The following is a 16,974-nucleotide window of genomic DNA, read 5'->3' as shown; positions in this document are numbered from 1 at the left end:
ATTCCAGACACTGCGGCCAGAGAGGAATATAGTTGTAGTGGGGGATGTGGAGAGAAGCAGCCCACGGCTAACAGGAGTGCTCCAGATAATATCAGTTGCACATTGTACTGATACAAAGATTTTCTAAAGCAGACCATCACTACTATGCCCATTCTGTGCCAGGAGCATTTATTCACTGCTTTGTGACTTTTTCAGAGGACTAACAGAGCATGCAGCCTATCAGAGCTGCTCCTCCCCAAAAAATGTTAGCCTTTGTGTTCAGTGTTCAAAACTAGATAGGTGCCAGACGCATTTTGCACTTGTGACCAAGTGAAGATGCCCTGGATGGCACCTGACATCTCCACCATCTGGAGGTGCATGCCTGGGGATCATTGGGTCTTGACACACTACTACTCCATCCTGTAGAATTCTATCAGATATATTTTATCTGCCTGGTCAGAATGAATTTCAGGAACCAAAATGCTTTTTCTGTGTGGCCTGAGCAGGAGCAGTGAGCAACGCTTTAGTTAATTGTTGTTTCTTGTTTTCACTCACGCCACTCCATTGCCCCACTCACAGTTGTGAAGAATATTCTTATGTTATGAATGGTCTGTATCGCCATTAAGAAAAAGAGGTAGGAATTGGCCAGTATATATGTGGACTGTCCTTGGATCAAGTGACTTTTCTTTAAGTTCTCAAAGTTCTTAACCTAGCCCAAGGTTGTCATCTGAACTAGCCAGATGTTTAACTGAGAATCAATCACAGTCAGTATGTCATTTGAAAAATAAGACTTTAGAGCTGCCTTACCCAAAAATGGCAACTAGACATTACGTTTTGGCGACTGTAACCTTGGCTTAAGGGGGCATTTGTGCCTAGCTGATATATCTGAATTTCTAACACTGTTTGCATTGTATACCTCGTAAGTCCATACACACATGGAGGCTGTGGTTTTGAGATTTGAGTGTTAGTTATACAACTGCCCAGCTTAAGGGATTTTCTAGTGCTGAGCTATGAACGTAACAAGTGTCAGTTTTTCATCTCATGTGGAAGTGCTGTGAGAAGCATGATAATTTCCTGGATGTGAAGGTCAAGCATCTTTTTTATCCATAACTTGTAGATATAGCTCACACATCCTTAACATAAGCTAAGGACATGTATGTTCATAGATATCACTGTGGAGTTATCGGATGGTTGCTTAAATATGGCAAAGCAAGCCTCCTACACACCATTGTGTTTATTGATTTATTTATATTTCGTAGATTTATGTACCACCCTTTATCATAAGATCGCAGGGTGGTTTACAGAATAAGTATTGCATATGGAGCTTGTGCAAAGACAGCATGCATTGCCACCCCTCCCTGTTGATTCATAGTTTGGATTGCTCTCTGCTAAGGCAAAGAATGGGACGCGGGTGGCGCTGTGGGTAAAACCTCAGCTCCTAGGACTTGCCGATCGCATGGTTGGCGGTTCGAATCCCCGCGGCGGGGTGCGCTCCCGTTGCTCGGTCCCAGCACCTGCCAACCTAGCAGTTCGAAAGCACCCCCGGGTGCAAGTAGATAAATAGGGACCGCTTACTAGCGGGAAGGTAAACGGCGTTTCCGTGTGCGGCTCTGCCTCGCCAGGGTAGCTTCGTCACGCTGGCCACGTGACCCGGAAGTGTCTGCAGACAGCGCTGGCTCCTGGCCTATAGAGTGAGATGAGCGCACTACCCTAGAGTCTGTCAAGACTGGCCCGTACGGGCAGGGGTACCTTTACCTTTTAAGGCAAAGAATGCTGTTATGAAATGCACTTCCCATGCAGTGCTGCAATCCAATTTTTTAGATTCATCTGATGGTATTAGTAAGCACGTGGATGGAGTAACACAGTACAGTACTTGGACTTTCGAAAAGCTCTCTCGCCAAAGACTTCCGAGTAAGCTGAGGAGTTGTGGAATAAGAGGAAGTGCCCTCTTATTGATCAGTAACTGGTTAAATAACAAGAAGCAGAGTGTACGGATAAATGGACAATTCTCGCAAAGGAGATATTAAGACATGGGTTTCTCCAAGGAGTTGCATTAGGGAAGTGGTGCTTTTTAACTTTCTCATAAATGATCTGGAGTTAGGGGTGAGCAGTGAGAAGGGCAGGTTTGCTGATGACACCCAATTGTCCAGGATGGTAAAAATAATTTTAAAAAGCTTGCAAGGAGCTCCAAAAGAAGCCATTCAAATTTGATGAATGGGCATTACAATGAGAAATGCTGTTCAATGTGGGGCTAGGGGTGGGGGAAGTAAAGTGATGCTCAGAGGAACACCCCCCCTTACTTCACATGTACATTGAAGCATCATAGGGTCTAAATGCAGCCAGTTCATTTACATGCAAGAATGAGTTCCATGTTTTCATTTCAGTGCTGAGTCATTTCTAACATTAGATTCTACAATCAATCATACAATTTCATTTTGTTTCAGTACTTCATGGCTCTGCTGGCATGGTTTCTCAGTAATTCTGCAGACTATTCTCATGTTCTTTATCTTTAATAACAGGATGTACTGTACACACATTAGCATAGGAGTCAACTCCTAGGGACCAAGGTCCCTTTGGCCCCCCCAGTAAAATATTTGAGCCCCCTCCAAAAATTTACAAAAAGCATCCAAATCTCTGCTGGAAGTGCAAGAAAGAGTTGGGGACATTATACCATATGTGGTGGGGATGTAAGGTGGTAAGACAATTTTGGAATGAGATGCATGAGGAGATCAAAAAGATCCTCAGGAGCTCTATTTCAAAAAAACCAGAGTCATACTTATTGCGTTTATTAACAAATGACATACCCAAGTGAGGCGTTCTCAAAGTAAAGGAAGGATTGAACTCTGATTAATAAGAATTTACACAGAGGCTTGAACCAGCAAGACTGGGAAGGGTGCGTATAATAATCTCTCTCTCTGCCCCTCGGCCCAGGTCGTTTTATTCACAAAAGAACTTTTTACAGAGTGTTCGTAAGAACCAATCAGATTTCTTCTGAGCATTTCAACAAACCCCCTGTGGGGACAAAGTTAAACTACCAAAACTAATTAAGCATGGGGTAAATAAAACAGAACTACAAAGGAGTGCATTTGGCAACCCCGGGAGGTGATAAACAAGCAATATACGCCCAGGAGGACAGTGATCATTATCACCTTTATGTGAGACCTGTTTCCTGGCTCTAAGATTAACATCCTAAGATTAACATATCAGAAAACCTACATCAAGGAAACTGCCCACTGTCTTTGATGACCCAGGATGCCTGCCTGGCGAAGCAACTGGCAGTGTACGTGACTGGTCAAGAAAGAGAAATGGAACAGGGATGCAGAGGTGTGGATTGAGCATGAATCATATCAAAATAGTTTAAACCCAGTCAACGCAATGCTTTCATTGCTGACACAGATGGCTTATTCTATATTTGTTATAATTCCTCATAGCAATCCCACCTGATCACTACACCCAAGGACAAAAGGAATATATTTTTGTATATAACCACAGCTGCAATAATACTTCTGGCAAAATATTGGAAAACAGAAAAAGTACCACAAATGACAGAATGGCAAGTTAAGATTTGTGAGTTTGCTAAGATGACTGCATCAATCAGGAGCTGCTCCAATCAAAAATTCTATACAGAATGGGAATGCATAGGGGAATACATGAAGAAATATGGTGTTAAAGCAGAACTCTTAATAGGCAATTGTTAAGCGTGTAAGGACAAAAGAAGTAATTGTAATTTAACAGTTTTCATGTTACTCTATTTTATTAAAGCAACTAGAAAGAAATATTATGATGGGAAGATCTCACACAGGTGAAGGGAAGCAGTGGGGAGGAGGGGAGGGTTAGGTTGAATATGGGAAATAAAGTAATATATGGGACAGCAAAGGATATAATAGATTCTTATAGAATAGTAATATATTGTAACCAGAATAGAAGTTCAAAAGGGGAAGTAAATGTATTTTTAGTATTTTCATTATTTGAATAGTTATTATTATTTATTATCGGTAGAAGGCAATGTTAATTTAGGCTTCTTCGTTTTGCTATCTGTATAATTTTCTGAAGTCAATAATTAAACAAAAAAACAAAAGTTGATGGGCATTGCCATTCAAATGGTGTGCGTGTGCCACACCATGTGATCGATTATGCAAGGTGGGGCTCATCTGCCCCCCTATTTTATTCAAGTTGGCACACCTGCACATTAGGACACATTGACTGTTTATCTCAACAGATTAGGTGGTTCTTAAGCATGTTCTTAGGGACGTGGGTGGCGCTGTGGGTAAAAGCCTCAGCGCCTAGGGCTTGCCGATCGAAAGGTCGGCGGTTCGAATCCCCGCTGCAGGGTGCGCTCCCGCTGCTCGGTCCCAGCGCCTGCCAACCTAGCAGTTCGAAAGCACCCCCGGGTGCAAGTAGATAAATAGGGACCGCTTACTGGCGGGAAGGTAAACGGCGTTTCCGTGTGCTGCGCTGGCTCACCAGATCCAGCTTTGTCACGCTGGCCACGTGACCCGGAAGTGTCTCCGGACAGCGCTGGCCCCCGGCCTCTTGAGTGAGATGGGCGCACAACCCCAGAGTCTGTCAAGACTGGCCCGTACGGGCAGGGGTACCTTTACCTTTACCTAAGCATGTTCTTAAGATTGATTTGGCAGCCAGCTGCCTACCCTGCTTGTTGGCCATGTAATTGTGGTCTGTTTGATGTTGGAATAAGGCTGGCTTTTTAAAAAGTTTCTTTTGCATTTTCTCTTAATTTCCCAGCTAAGAATTCCATTCTGTGCAGCATTCAAAGATTCCTAGATTTCTTTGTCACATGCTTCAGATTTCTTCCTACCAGCAAGTTCTGGCTGTTCTTATAGATTTTTAGTCACTGAATTAATCATCAAAGGAGAAAGCTTGTTCAGGGCTAGCAAATCAATATTTTGCTCAGCCATTCTGAATTCTCCCATGTTCTTTCTGATTAAAACAGCCTGACTCTTCATTTGTTAAAGCGCTCCACTTAAGCATCCTGTTCTCTCAGCTGACCTCAATAAGCAGCGAGCCTGAGCTTAGCAAACTTGTCCTACAAGTTTCTCTCGTCAGTTTTTGGGAATGAATTTTTGTTTCACAGGTCAAAGGCTATAGCTCAGTTATGGTGCACATGCTTTTCACACACATAATAATAATAATAATAATTTATTATTTATACCCTGCCCATCTGGCTGGGCCTCCCCAGCCACTCTGGGCGGCTTCCATAAAAACCAAAAATACAGTAAAATATCACACGTTAAAAACTTCCCTGAACAGGGCTGCCTTAAGATGTCTTCTGAATGTCAGGTAGTTGTTTATCGCTTTGACATCTGCTGGAAGGGCGTTCCACAGGGCGGGCGCCACTACCGAGAAGGCCCTCTGCCTGGTTCCCTGTAGCTTTGCTTCTCGCAATGAGGGAACTGCCAGAAGGCCCTCGGCACTGGACCTCAGTGTCCGGGCAGAATGATGGGGGTGGAGACGCTCCTTCAGGTATACTGGACCGAGGCCGTTTAGGGCTTTAAAGGTCAGCACCAACACTTTGAATTGTGCTCGGAAACGTACTGGGAGCCAATGTAGGTCTTTCAAGACCAGTGTTATATGGTCTCGGCGGCCGCCCCCAGTCACCAGTCTAGCTACCGCATTCTGGATTAGTTGTAGTTTCCGAGTCACCTTCAAAGGTAGCCCCACGTAGAGTGCATTGCAGTAGTCCAAGCGGGAGATAACCAGAGCATGCACCACTCTGGCGAGACAGTCCGCAGGCAGATAGGGTCTCAGCCTACATACCAGATGGAGCTGGTAAACAGCTGCCCTGGACACAGATTTGACCTGTGCCTCCATGGACAGCTGTGAGTCCAAAATGACTCCCAGGCTGCGCACCTGGTCCTTCAGGGGCACAGTTACCCCATTCAGGACCAGGGAATCCTCCACACCTGCCCACCTCCTGTCCCCCAAAAACAGTACTTCTGTCTTGTCAGGATTCAACCTCAATCTGTTAGCCGCCATCCATCCCCCAACCGCCTCCAGACACTCACACAGGACCTTCACCGCCCTCACATCCTGTGGCCTTTAGTTGAAAGGCTCGAAGACCTCTGCTTGAGACCCTAATGCATCGCTGCCAGTCACAATACCCAATAATGGGCTAGATGCAGAAATTATTTGTTTCTTAGTGGCAGAGTATGTTTTTCATGCTCAAGCCCCCTTCACCAGTCTTCAGCAAGTGAGTTGTGACCTGCAGGTGGATCACAAGCCCATACTAAGTGGGTCAGAGCAAAGCTGTTGCCACCATATTGGATTCCACCTTTGGACAACCAGACCTGTCAGGGAACTGCCATCAGGGCCAGAGGGAGAGAGCGGGCTCCAGAGGGATTCCAGAGAGCGTCCCGGGATGGGGAGAGGCAGCCCATCTTCTGGGGAAGGGAATCAGCGTAGCACCAGTGGAGAAGGGGGGCAGATGGGGGAATCGGCGAGGCAGTCCCATGACTCCTTGCCGGGGACCAGCGGGGAGAGTAAGGGTCCTCCGCTGCCCACACCCTCCTTGCGCAGAAGGCTTCCGCGTAGGGAGAGTAGGAGGAGACTAGGCGTCAAAGAGCTTCTTTGCTGGAAGAAGTTCAAGAAACGCCCACTGACGGATTCTGCCAGCGATTGAGACAGCCACAGGTGAGTGGCTGTCCAGACAGAAAAGGTTCACTCAGGCAACCCAGCCAGATGTTGGCACCGGTTTACGCACGAGCAACCCCTAGAACCATTACACAGACCAAACAAGGGCACTATAAGGAATGTGTAGACTAGGATCCAAGTGGGCTGAAAGCAAAGAGTAAGGTTACCATAACTTCCATCATAAAGCTTCAGTATGCTGATGACATACTCAGAGGATAACCTCCAAACCATCCTAAATATCTTCGAAGAAGCTTACGGAAGCTTGGTCTATTGCTCAGTATCCAAAAAATCCCAAAGTGCTACACCAGCAAGCACAAAACAACCCCTCTGCAGCGCCACAAGTCCAACATAATGGTGTAACGTTGGAAAATGTCAACCTCATTTCCTACCTGGGCAGTTATCTTTCTACAAGGGCCAACATGGATGGCAAAATCCAGCATTGCCTGAGCTCTGTGAGTGCAGCTTTCTCCCGACTGAAGTGCAGAGTGTTTGAGGACCAGGACATTCACAGGGAAACCAAAATGCTCATTTACAAAGCCATTGTACTACCAACGTTACACTTGCGAAACATGGACCACTTATAAACACCATCTCCAACTGTATCTCCATCTCCATACTGTATTGTTTAAATTAGTGTTTTTATGGAGCAGTCAAGTAATTTCGTTGTCCCCGAGAGGGGGCAATGACAATAAAGATATTATTATTATTATTATTATTATTATTATTATTATTATTATTATCAAAAGATTCCATCAGTAGTATCTCCAAAAAAATTTACACATCACATGGGAAGACAGGCAAACTAATGTCAGTGTACTGGAAGAAGCAAAGATCACCATTGTCGAAGCAATGATTCTTCAACATCAACTTCATTGGACTGGTCATGTTCAGATGCCTGATTATTGTCTTCCAAAGCGACTACTCTATTCCCAACTTAAGAATAGAAACTGAAATATGGTGGATAACAAAAGAGGTTTAAAGATGTTCTCAAGGCAAATCTTTAAAAATGTACAGGGTAGTATAAGCACTGATAACTGGAAAACACTTGGAGAACAGCCTTTACCAAAGATGTTGTGGACTTTGAAGAAGCATGAACTCAGGGCCAAAAGGAGAAATGAGCTAGGAGGAAGGCACGTTTGGCAAACCCTCACCATGATCAACTCCCACCTGGAAACCTATTTCCCCACTGTGGAAGGATGTGTGGATCCAGAACTGGCCTCCATGGTCACCTACGGACTCACTGCGATGACCATTTTCATGGAAGACAATCTTACTCGGCAACGAGTGATCACCAAAGAAGAATGGATTCCAGCTTCAGATAACCGGACCGAAAAGGGGCAGTGCATGTGTGTCTAGACTAGGATGTGTTCTGAGGAGATGTTCATTTTATCAGTTTCCACAAATGCTTCAATATGGCAGGAGAAAGGCATATATTTATTATTATTATTTATTAAGAAACATATGTCTGACCAATCTTATGCTTGTGCCTTTCTCCTGCCACATTGCAGCACTGGTTTTCATTTAGTAGTAATTCTGAGTTAACACTATGTATATTGCTCAGTGAATTGCTATTTTAGGATTAATAACATGCATTACTACCAGTATTAAGTATAAATCCAATGTGAAAGGGGGTCCCGTGATGCAGCTCGGGAGTCAAAGGTAGATCTTGGGTCTGGACCAGTTGAAGCTCTAGCTCAGCTACTGGCATCTTCAGTTGAGGATCTCACTACCAAGTCTAGAAAAGGGTTAGGAAAAACAATATTTATGTCATGTGATGCAGCATCTTATTTGTTATTGGCCTACAAGTCTCATAGCTGTTTTTTTATGGTTCTCCTGCACTCCCATTTTCTCAGAAGCGTATCTTAAAGCAAGCTTAGTGTCCTGCTGCAACTGTGCCAACAAATTGGTGCCCCTTGTGTCCACTGCAGTCCCATCTCCGACCAGTTCTTCTTTTAAAGCTCCGTATTTACATACGCAAGATTATGCAGCACCAATAATTAGTTTTCCTGTGTACTTGGCACCTTTTGCTTAACTTTGTGTCTTCCTTTAAAATGGCATCAAAAGCCCTTTAACTTTTATAACAACAAAGTCTTATGTGACACCTCAAAAACTAATAAGTCCACTTCATCAAATGCATGGTTATCCAGTATTACAGGTACATAGAATCATAGAGTTGGAAGGGACCCAAGGGTCATCTAGTCCAACCCCCTGCAATGCAGGAATCTCAGCTAAAGCTGAGATTAGAACCTCCAGTAGAATCATAGAACATACATTCACTTCACTCCACAAGTGTGTGTGTGTGTTTTGTGATCAGTACCCAAGATCTTGGAAGGAAGGGAGAGACATCCTGCACAAACTGTTGTTCTATCCAAAATTCAAAAGTGGATTAAACATGGCAAAAATATTTCCTTTGGAAATTCCAAATATATGCAATTTTGTGTTGGCCCTGGGACATTTTCTGATTGCCTCAGCCACTCTGGGCAGCTTTCAACAGATATAAAAGTGTAATAAAACATCAAACTTTAAAAACTTCCCTATACAGGGCTGCCTTCAGGTTTCTTCTAAAAGTGTATAGTTATTTATCTCCTTGACATCTGATGGGAGGCGTTCCACCGGGTGGGTGTCACTACCGAGAAGGTAGAGGCTGTTGGCACAATTCTATGCCCTTTGCCTCAAAAGTAAAACAAATATAAGTGGGTTTAGGATTGCGCCCTTTGCTCCTTTCCAGAGCTGGACTCATGTATTTTCTGGCTTTAAAAAATGCATCAGGCACCATATCCCCTGTAGCAAGGTACAGTGGTACCTCGGGTTAAGTACTTAATTAGCTCCGGAGGTCCATACTTAACCTGAAACTGTTCTTTTAAAAAAAAAAAAATCTTTTTTATTGATTTCCTTTAAACAAACAAAAGCAAGAACAAAACAAACACAAATTAACAACATAACATAATATAAATTTCCATTACCATCCTTCTTTAGTTATATCATCTTGTTGTTATTACCCCTGTATACACATGTTGACCTGAAACTGTTCTTAACCTGAAGCACCACTTTAGCTAATGGGGCCTCCTGCTGCTGCCGTGCTGCCGGAGCACGATTTCTGTTCTTATCCTGAAGCAAAGTTCTTAACCTGAGGTAATATTTCTGGGTTAGCGGAGTCTGTAACCTGAAGCGTATGTAACCTGAGGTAGCACTGTACTCTTATCCAGGGCTAGAAGAGGGTGTTACTGGTGCTAGATTGGACTTGTGTGCATTGGTGCCATCAGTACAGTACTTTGGGACAGAGGTTCTGGGTTCACCTTAGGGGAATGAACAGGAGAGCCTCTGAACACACCAGGGCTGGCTTACCACCTTTTAAAGGAAAGGATGCAGTACATGTTGCCAACTAAAATTAAGAAGGGCGGATAAGGCTATTAAGTCCAAAGGCTCTAATTACCTAACTGCATTGTACTTGGGGGCGGAGATACATGACCTAGGAAGGCCTGTAAAAAAGATTTTTATCCACAGCATTCCTTGCAGCAAGAAAGAACTTCACTGCCACCTAATGAATTAGCAGTGTTAGTTCTTTGCAATAAGCATGCCAAGGGAATCAAAGCACTCCAGCTAGATAGGGAAAGGTTTATGAGTGGCGCTTATTATATCTGCTATTGTATCAATGCAAAGCTACGCAGGGGATCATGGGCTTAGCCTGGATTTTTGTGGGGGGGGCAGGCCTTTTGTTGGGGGGAGCAGAACCTGAGTTTGCTGTGTCTTTTTTTTATTGATGGGGGGCAGCTGCCCCTCCCTGCCCCCCTTGGCTGTGCCCATGCAGGGGATAATATATTTAAATCTTTGAATGAAGCTCAGTAGGAATACAAAAGGCCAAAACAAAATGGGTCTCCTTAAACTTTGATGTACGTAAGGCTTATTGTACTTTCATGTTCAATTATGAGATGCGCAAACCCGTTTTAAGAGAAAAGTAAGAATGCTTACAAGTTCACTTGCGTACTACAAAAAGTGTAGAAATTGTGAGCAAATCTGACCCTCTTAAAATCAAACAACTTTACACTGGTTTGTTACCAAACTGGCAAAAGGGTTTGCTGCAATATTGATTTTTAATATATATAATGTAAACCAGAAAAGGTAAAAAAGTAAAGTTATGGTTTGGGTAGGCAGAAACATAATCTTTATTTTATTTAAAATATGCATGTATTTATGTAAATATTAATTTAATAATTATGTATGTTAAACTTATTGGGATATTTCTGATCTGCCCTGACCTGACCTGATCCTTTGTGGAGAATGCATTTTCTTTATTTTTTGATAAATAATAATAATTTATTATCTATTCCCCATCTATCTGATTGGGTTGCAGAAGCCACTCTGGGTGGCTTCCAACATAATAAAAACACAGCAAAACATCAAACATTAAAAACTTCCCAGTACAGGGCTGCTTTCAAATGTGCAAGTGGCGACCCTAAAGGAGACTCTCTTGCCAATATATCTGGCTGTTGTATGGGAGAGGGTCTAACATAGCTCCTGAATATGCTAGAACATACCTTTCCCCACTCTGTCAGACATCGACGCAGGCAGCAAGATGATTATGTAGAGTGAATTTCAAGTCAGTCCTGATTCTAAGGTCTACTCCAGAATTTCATTGGAGTGGAATGATCTCATTCTGCTCCCCGCCCACCAGAACTTTGCAAAACAGAACCAGATGGTTCCACCCATTCCTTGTTAAATTGAGTAATGGGGTGCAGATGCATTTTGACTCCAGTGGCCATGCATTTACAGTGGTACCTTGGGTTAAGAACTTAATTCGTTCTGGAGGTCTGTTCTTAACCTGAAACTGTTCTTAACCTGAGGTACCACTTTAGCTAATGGGGCCTCCCGCTGCCGCCGCACGATTTCTGTTCTCATCCTGAAGCAAAGTTCTTAACCTGAGGTACTATTTCTGGGTTACCGGAGTCTGTAACCTGAAGTGTATGTAACCTGAAGCCTATGTAACCCGAGGTACCACTGTACATTCATGTAGCTCAATAGCAGAGCACATGCTTCATATGCAGAAGGTCCCATGTTCAGTTCATGGCTTCAGTTCCATGGAGGACTAGGGAAATAGTCCTGAACCCCTAGAGCTCTACTGTTAGTCACAGTGTAGACACAGCATGGGGCTAGATGGGACATAATTATGAGGCTGTTTGGTGTGCTTGCTGCACTATTTTTCTCCTATGCTCCCAGAACTGCCATCAATAATGCAGAGTCTCAGCTATTCTGTAATAAGTACAGCAAGATCCTTTGTGAGCTGAAACATTTAAGTATTTTATTTAAGGGCAAACTGTTATGGTCAGTTTACAGGCAGACTTTCCAGTGAAGGACAGGCCATTGCAGAACAAATGATTGCAACTTACAAGCTGGGCAAGAACCATCTCCAGAACCCTCAGTGTGAGAACAGGGTTTTTGCAAATGCGCAAACTATGGATGCACTGACTCTCACATGGTCATCTGAATCCATTCCACATCAGGTGCCAGGCAAGGCAGGGGTAAATCAAGTAACCAAAGGAAACTTCATTGTGATTCGGTATTTGTCAACTCAAGGCAGGACATGATTTTCACAAAACGCAGCAAAGTGAGCTTCCAGCCTCAGGCCAGTTACTCAAACCCAACTTTTCAAAGGTGCCCCCATAGGAATGTGAGTTTGTAATGCCGCAGCAAAGAAGTGAGAGCCATATCCACTCAGGAGGCTTTGGACAGAGCCAAAGTTATAAAGCTTTTTGGCCCTCCAAGAAATCCCCTTTTACTGCAGTTGTTTCCTCAGAGACTATTAAAGCAATTTCATAGCTATGTTGCAATCTGCTCCCACCTTCCCCCCCCCTCGCCTCATTTTTCTCCAAGGAGAAAATGAACCACGGGGTGTTTAGCAAGACTTTGTTTTCACCCGTCCCATCCCCTTAAAAAAATGTAATTTGAGTTCACTTGGCTGTTTATTTGCAGCTTCTAAAGAGCTGGACTCCTAAAAGTAGATGCCTCAAAGAGGATGCATGACCATCATTGATTTCCCAAGAACCAGAACCACAGTTGCACAGCATTTCCTTGGCTGCTGAGCTGCTTTCCCTTTCCATCTTGAACTGTCTGTATCCACTGTTTTGTGAAATCTGGGAAAGCCAGGTGCTTTAGAAGTTAATGCCCAGAGAAAATATAGCCAGTGATAACTGCAGTCAAATTAGAAGTGATTATAATTACAATTGGAAAGGGGCATTTTGCTCTTAATTCCCATTTTATTAAGTATAAATTAATTGGAGACCTAGAGTGCCTACTGGACTGAATGCTGAGTGTGGAATTACTTCAGTCAAAACTCATCTTGGCTATGGATTCACTGGGTGGCAGCTGAAAAGCTGCACCTTCCTCAGCAAGTCTGTATTAAGCATTACTTTACATACCACTACAGAATGGGTCCTCACTTTGCGTTTTCTTTTTGCAGCTGAAATGATCTACCCCTGAAGTATAATTTAGGTAAAGGTAAAGGTACCCCTGCCCGTATGGGCCAGTCATGTCCGACTCTAGGGTTGTGCGCCCATCTCACTTAAGAGGCCGGGGGCCAGTGCTGTCCGGAGACACTTCCGGGTCACGTGGCCAGCGTGACGAAGCTGCTCTGGTGAGCCAGCACCAGCGCAGCACACGGAAACGCCGTTTACCTTCCCGCTATAAAGCGGTACCTATTTATCTACTTGTACTTAAGGGTGCTTTCGAACTGCTAGGTGGGCAGGAGCTGGGACCGAAAGATGGGAGCTCACCCCGCCACGGGGATTCGAACCGCCGACCATGGATTGGCAAGCCCTAGGCACTGAGGTTTTACCCACAGCGCCACCCGCATCCCTTAAAGTATAATTTACCTGACAATTAATTACATTTATATTTCAGTCTATATAGAAACTCATTTCAGCCTCAAAACCACCTTGTGGGCTGCGTTGGACTGAGAGATAGCAACTTGCACAAGGTCACCTAGTAAGCTTCACAGCTTCACAACATGGGTTTTCTATATGCAAACCAAGCATGGGGACACTATACTATTCATTTTATACACTGTGCACTATATTCTGTGCCCTCATAAAAGGCAGACTGTACCAAGAGAATTGCAGTGAATGAGTACCTGGTTTCTGAAGTATTAACTTCCATGCAAATGCCAAAAATAGAATGCGGACAAGGAGAGTAGGATGTGGGGTTCATCATGACTCAACAGACTTATTGCACTATTCTTTTTTGTGTAAATCAGGCAGGCATCAAGTGGGACAGACCTTTTGGTGGGCATATACAGTATGTATATGTACGCTACAGACTTACATGGGCTTTCTATAAATTTAGCTGTAATGGTTTCCCTATAGAATCCTGAGCTGTTGTTCAGTGAAGGTGCTGAGTTCTCTAATAGAAGTTCCTAGCTATCCAAATGGAGCTACAGTTCCCAAAGTTTATTAATAAGACAGCATGGCGGCTAACTCAGTTTAAGTTTGTAGTGCAGACCTTCCAGTTGTCCTTATTTTCCAGGGACAGTCCCAGAATTACAGAAGCCGTCTCAGTTTCTGAATTGATCCAGGAATGTCCCGCTTTTCCTTAGGACATCCTTATTTTCATCAGAGAAATGTTGGAGGGTATGGAGTTATGTGACCCCCCAAACCAAGGAAATAAGTAACTATACAACCTTTATAAGACATCTGAAGGCAGCCCTGTAGAGGAATTTTTTTTTAATGTTTTGTGTTTTATGATGTTTTTATATATTGAAGCCGCCCAGAGTGGCTGAGGCAACCCAGTCAGATGGGTGGGGTATAAATAATAAATTTATTATTATTATTGAATAGGACATCCCTATTTTCATCAGAGAAATGTGGGAGGGTGTGGTAGGGTAGCTATGTGTTTTAAGTTCCCAGTGGTTTATAGCCTAGGTACTACCCTCACTCCTGCAAATATGAAATGCCTATGCGTGGGCTCCCCCGACATTTTATTTTCTTAGGCAAACAGAAGCCTATATAGTCTGCCAACTTGGTGAGTTAAGCGTGCGGCGCTGTTTGATTATTTTCCCGCATAAAGGTGTTCTACAACTGTAGGAACGTTATTATTTCATGGCACAAACTCCCATTTAAAGTCAGCAGGAGCCATGCGATTTAAAGCTGCAAGAAGCTATTTGATCGTTTACTCCTAATTTGCAAATTTATGAAGCAAATCTGCCGTACCTGATGATTAGTCCCCTTCAGCGGCAATTCCCATGCCATGAAAATAAGAGGCAGTGGCATATGCATGCTGTAGCTTTCTCTGTGTGAATGGCTGGGCTCTCTGAATCACACAGGCCAGAAATAACGTGCTGCATTTAAACAATGCTAGCTCTGTGATGCAAACCGACAAAGGCAGCAAGAACTTAAAGTGGCCCTGTCAGAGACAGCCGAAAAATTAAACCTGCCAGCCAGCTTGTGTTTGGACCGACGAGTGTGGTCACTTAATACAGCAATGTCTTCGCTCTTGTGTGGTTCTCTGGAAACTGGCAAGCTGTCAGAAGAGTCAAAGATGATTCTGTCTGGTCAAATGGAACACGAAGTCGGGATTGCAATAGCCTAACAGCCTCTTTGCTATAAGAACGAAGCTAGGAGGGAAGAGCATTTGTAGCACTTGGACATCACGGCAAATTTGTATCACACCTGTGACCAGATCCACCAGGCAACATCTGTGAATCAATGGGAACGGAGGTGCATTGCCAGGTACTGCTCCTTCTCCCCTGTAGGCCAAAGGCAGGACTGTATGTATCCTGTAATACTGCACAACTGCAGAAAAAGCACAATAATTGACACTGATCCCGGCATCTAGCAAATCTCTGCTTCCATTAGAAGAAGCAAAACAAGTGTCTAGACCTGCAAATATTCTAGTTATGTGGGCAATGCCTAGTGAAACCTTCAGAGCCAAAAGGGAACTCAGAAATGTTTTGGGGCATGGGTCTGCCAGGTCGCTGATTTTGATAGCTGCTTGGGAAGGAGCACATTTGGACAAAATGCTGAAAAGTATTAATCATTTCAAGGCTGTTCTGCTCATTTTGTTTCCTTTGTCTGCTTCTGCTTCGCATCCTTGTGGTGCCATTATCCATTGGCCTCACTTTCCCTAGCCTTGCTTGCTCATACTGCTGTTAAATGCAGTTGGCTGTGATTTTCTTTCTGAGTGTCATGGACAATTTTTAAAATAAAATTTTATTTTATTTTTACATTTCTTCCTAGGAGTTCAAGGTGGCATATATAGTACTCCCCCTCCCCATTTTATTCTCACAGCATTTTATGCTACCCAGTGAGGTAGATTGGGCTGAGAGTGAGTGACTGGTCCAAGGTCACCCAGTGAGTTTCAAAGCTGAGTGGGGATTTGAAGCCTGGTCTCCCAGGTCTTAGTCCAATACTCTGACCACTGCACCACCACCGGCTCTCATGTTGGGTGTAGTGGTGTGGTGACCTTGACAAAATTGCATGTCTTGTTGTCACACAGCCAATCGGAACAATCAGCAAATGAGGCTGAGGATTGTGGGGGTGAAAAAGAAGGGAAATGGATCTGAGAAGACCAGAACTGAAACAACAACAATGAGTTTGCAGCATTTGAGCACTCTCCTACTTATGGAAGGGAAAGTGGAACAGCAATGCATTGCCAGCAACCTCCTGAATATGTTCCTCGTGAAGAAAAGAAAAAGGGAATCTTCTTAATTTAATTGTTCACTCCTCCTTTGCAAATTTGTTATGCAAATCCCCCGTAGTTGGTGATTAAGTCTCTTCACCTGCAATTCTCATGCCAAGAAAATAGAGTCAATAACATACACATGCTGTTGCATTACATCCCCCTCCCCCACACGCTTTTAGGAGTGTGTGAGTCACAGCTAAAAATCATGCAAAAGATGCTCAAAGTGGTTAGAGGATTGTACCAAAGTGCTTCCTCCCAGCCCCCCCCCCCCCAGGAAATGATCACAGCGACACAAGTGAATGTGTGGGAGTCAGGGATTCAGAACAACATCCTGTCATTTAGTTTATTTCTAATGAAAGCTGTTCAGTGGTTCAGGTGCAATGAGAGCTCTAATCCAGGATACTGAACCACAGTGGCAATGCCAAATTTCGAGTACCAAAAAGAACCTAAGAATAACTTGCTGGATCAGACCAAAGGTCCATTTAGTCCAGCATCCTCTCCTCACAGTGGCCAACCCATAGGAAGTCCACAAGCAGGTTTTTTTGAGTGTGCAGTTGCAGTGGTGGGCTTTGGGCTATAAAATTGCAGCGGCGCCCTGTGCAACACCCACATTTGATGCCCCATTGCCTCTCGCCTCCCGTTCTAAGTCATTGTTGCAGAGCCCCCTGTGGTACCTTC

This window comes from Podarcis raffonei, chromosome 7 (assembly GCF_027172205.1).
Source record: "Podarcis raffonei isolate rPodRaf1 chromosome 7, rPodRaf1.pri, whole genome shotgun sequence".
NCBI lineage: Eukaryota > Metazoa > Chordata > Lepidosauria > Squamata > Lacertidae > Podarcis > Podarcis raffonei.
This window is presented reverse-complemented; position numbering follows the sequence as displayed.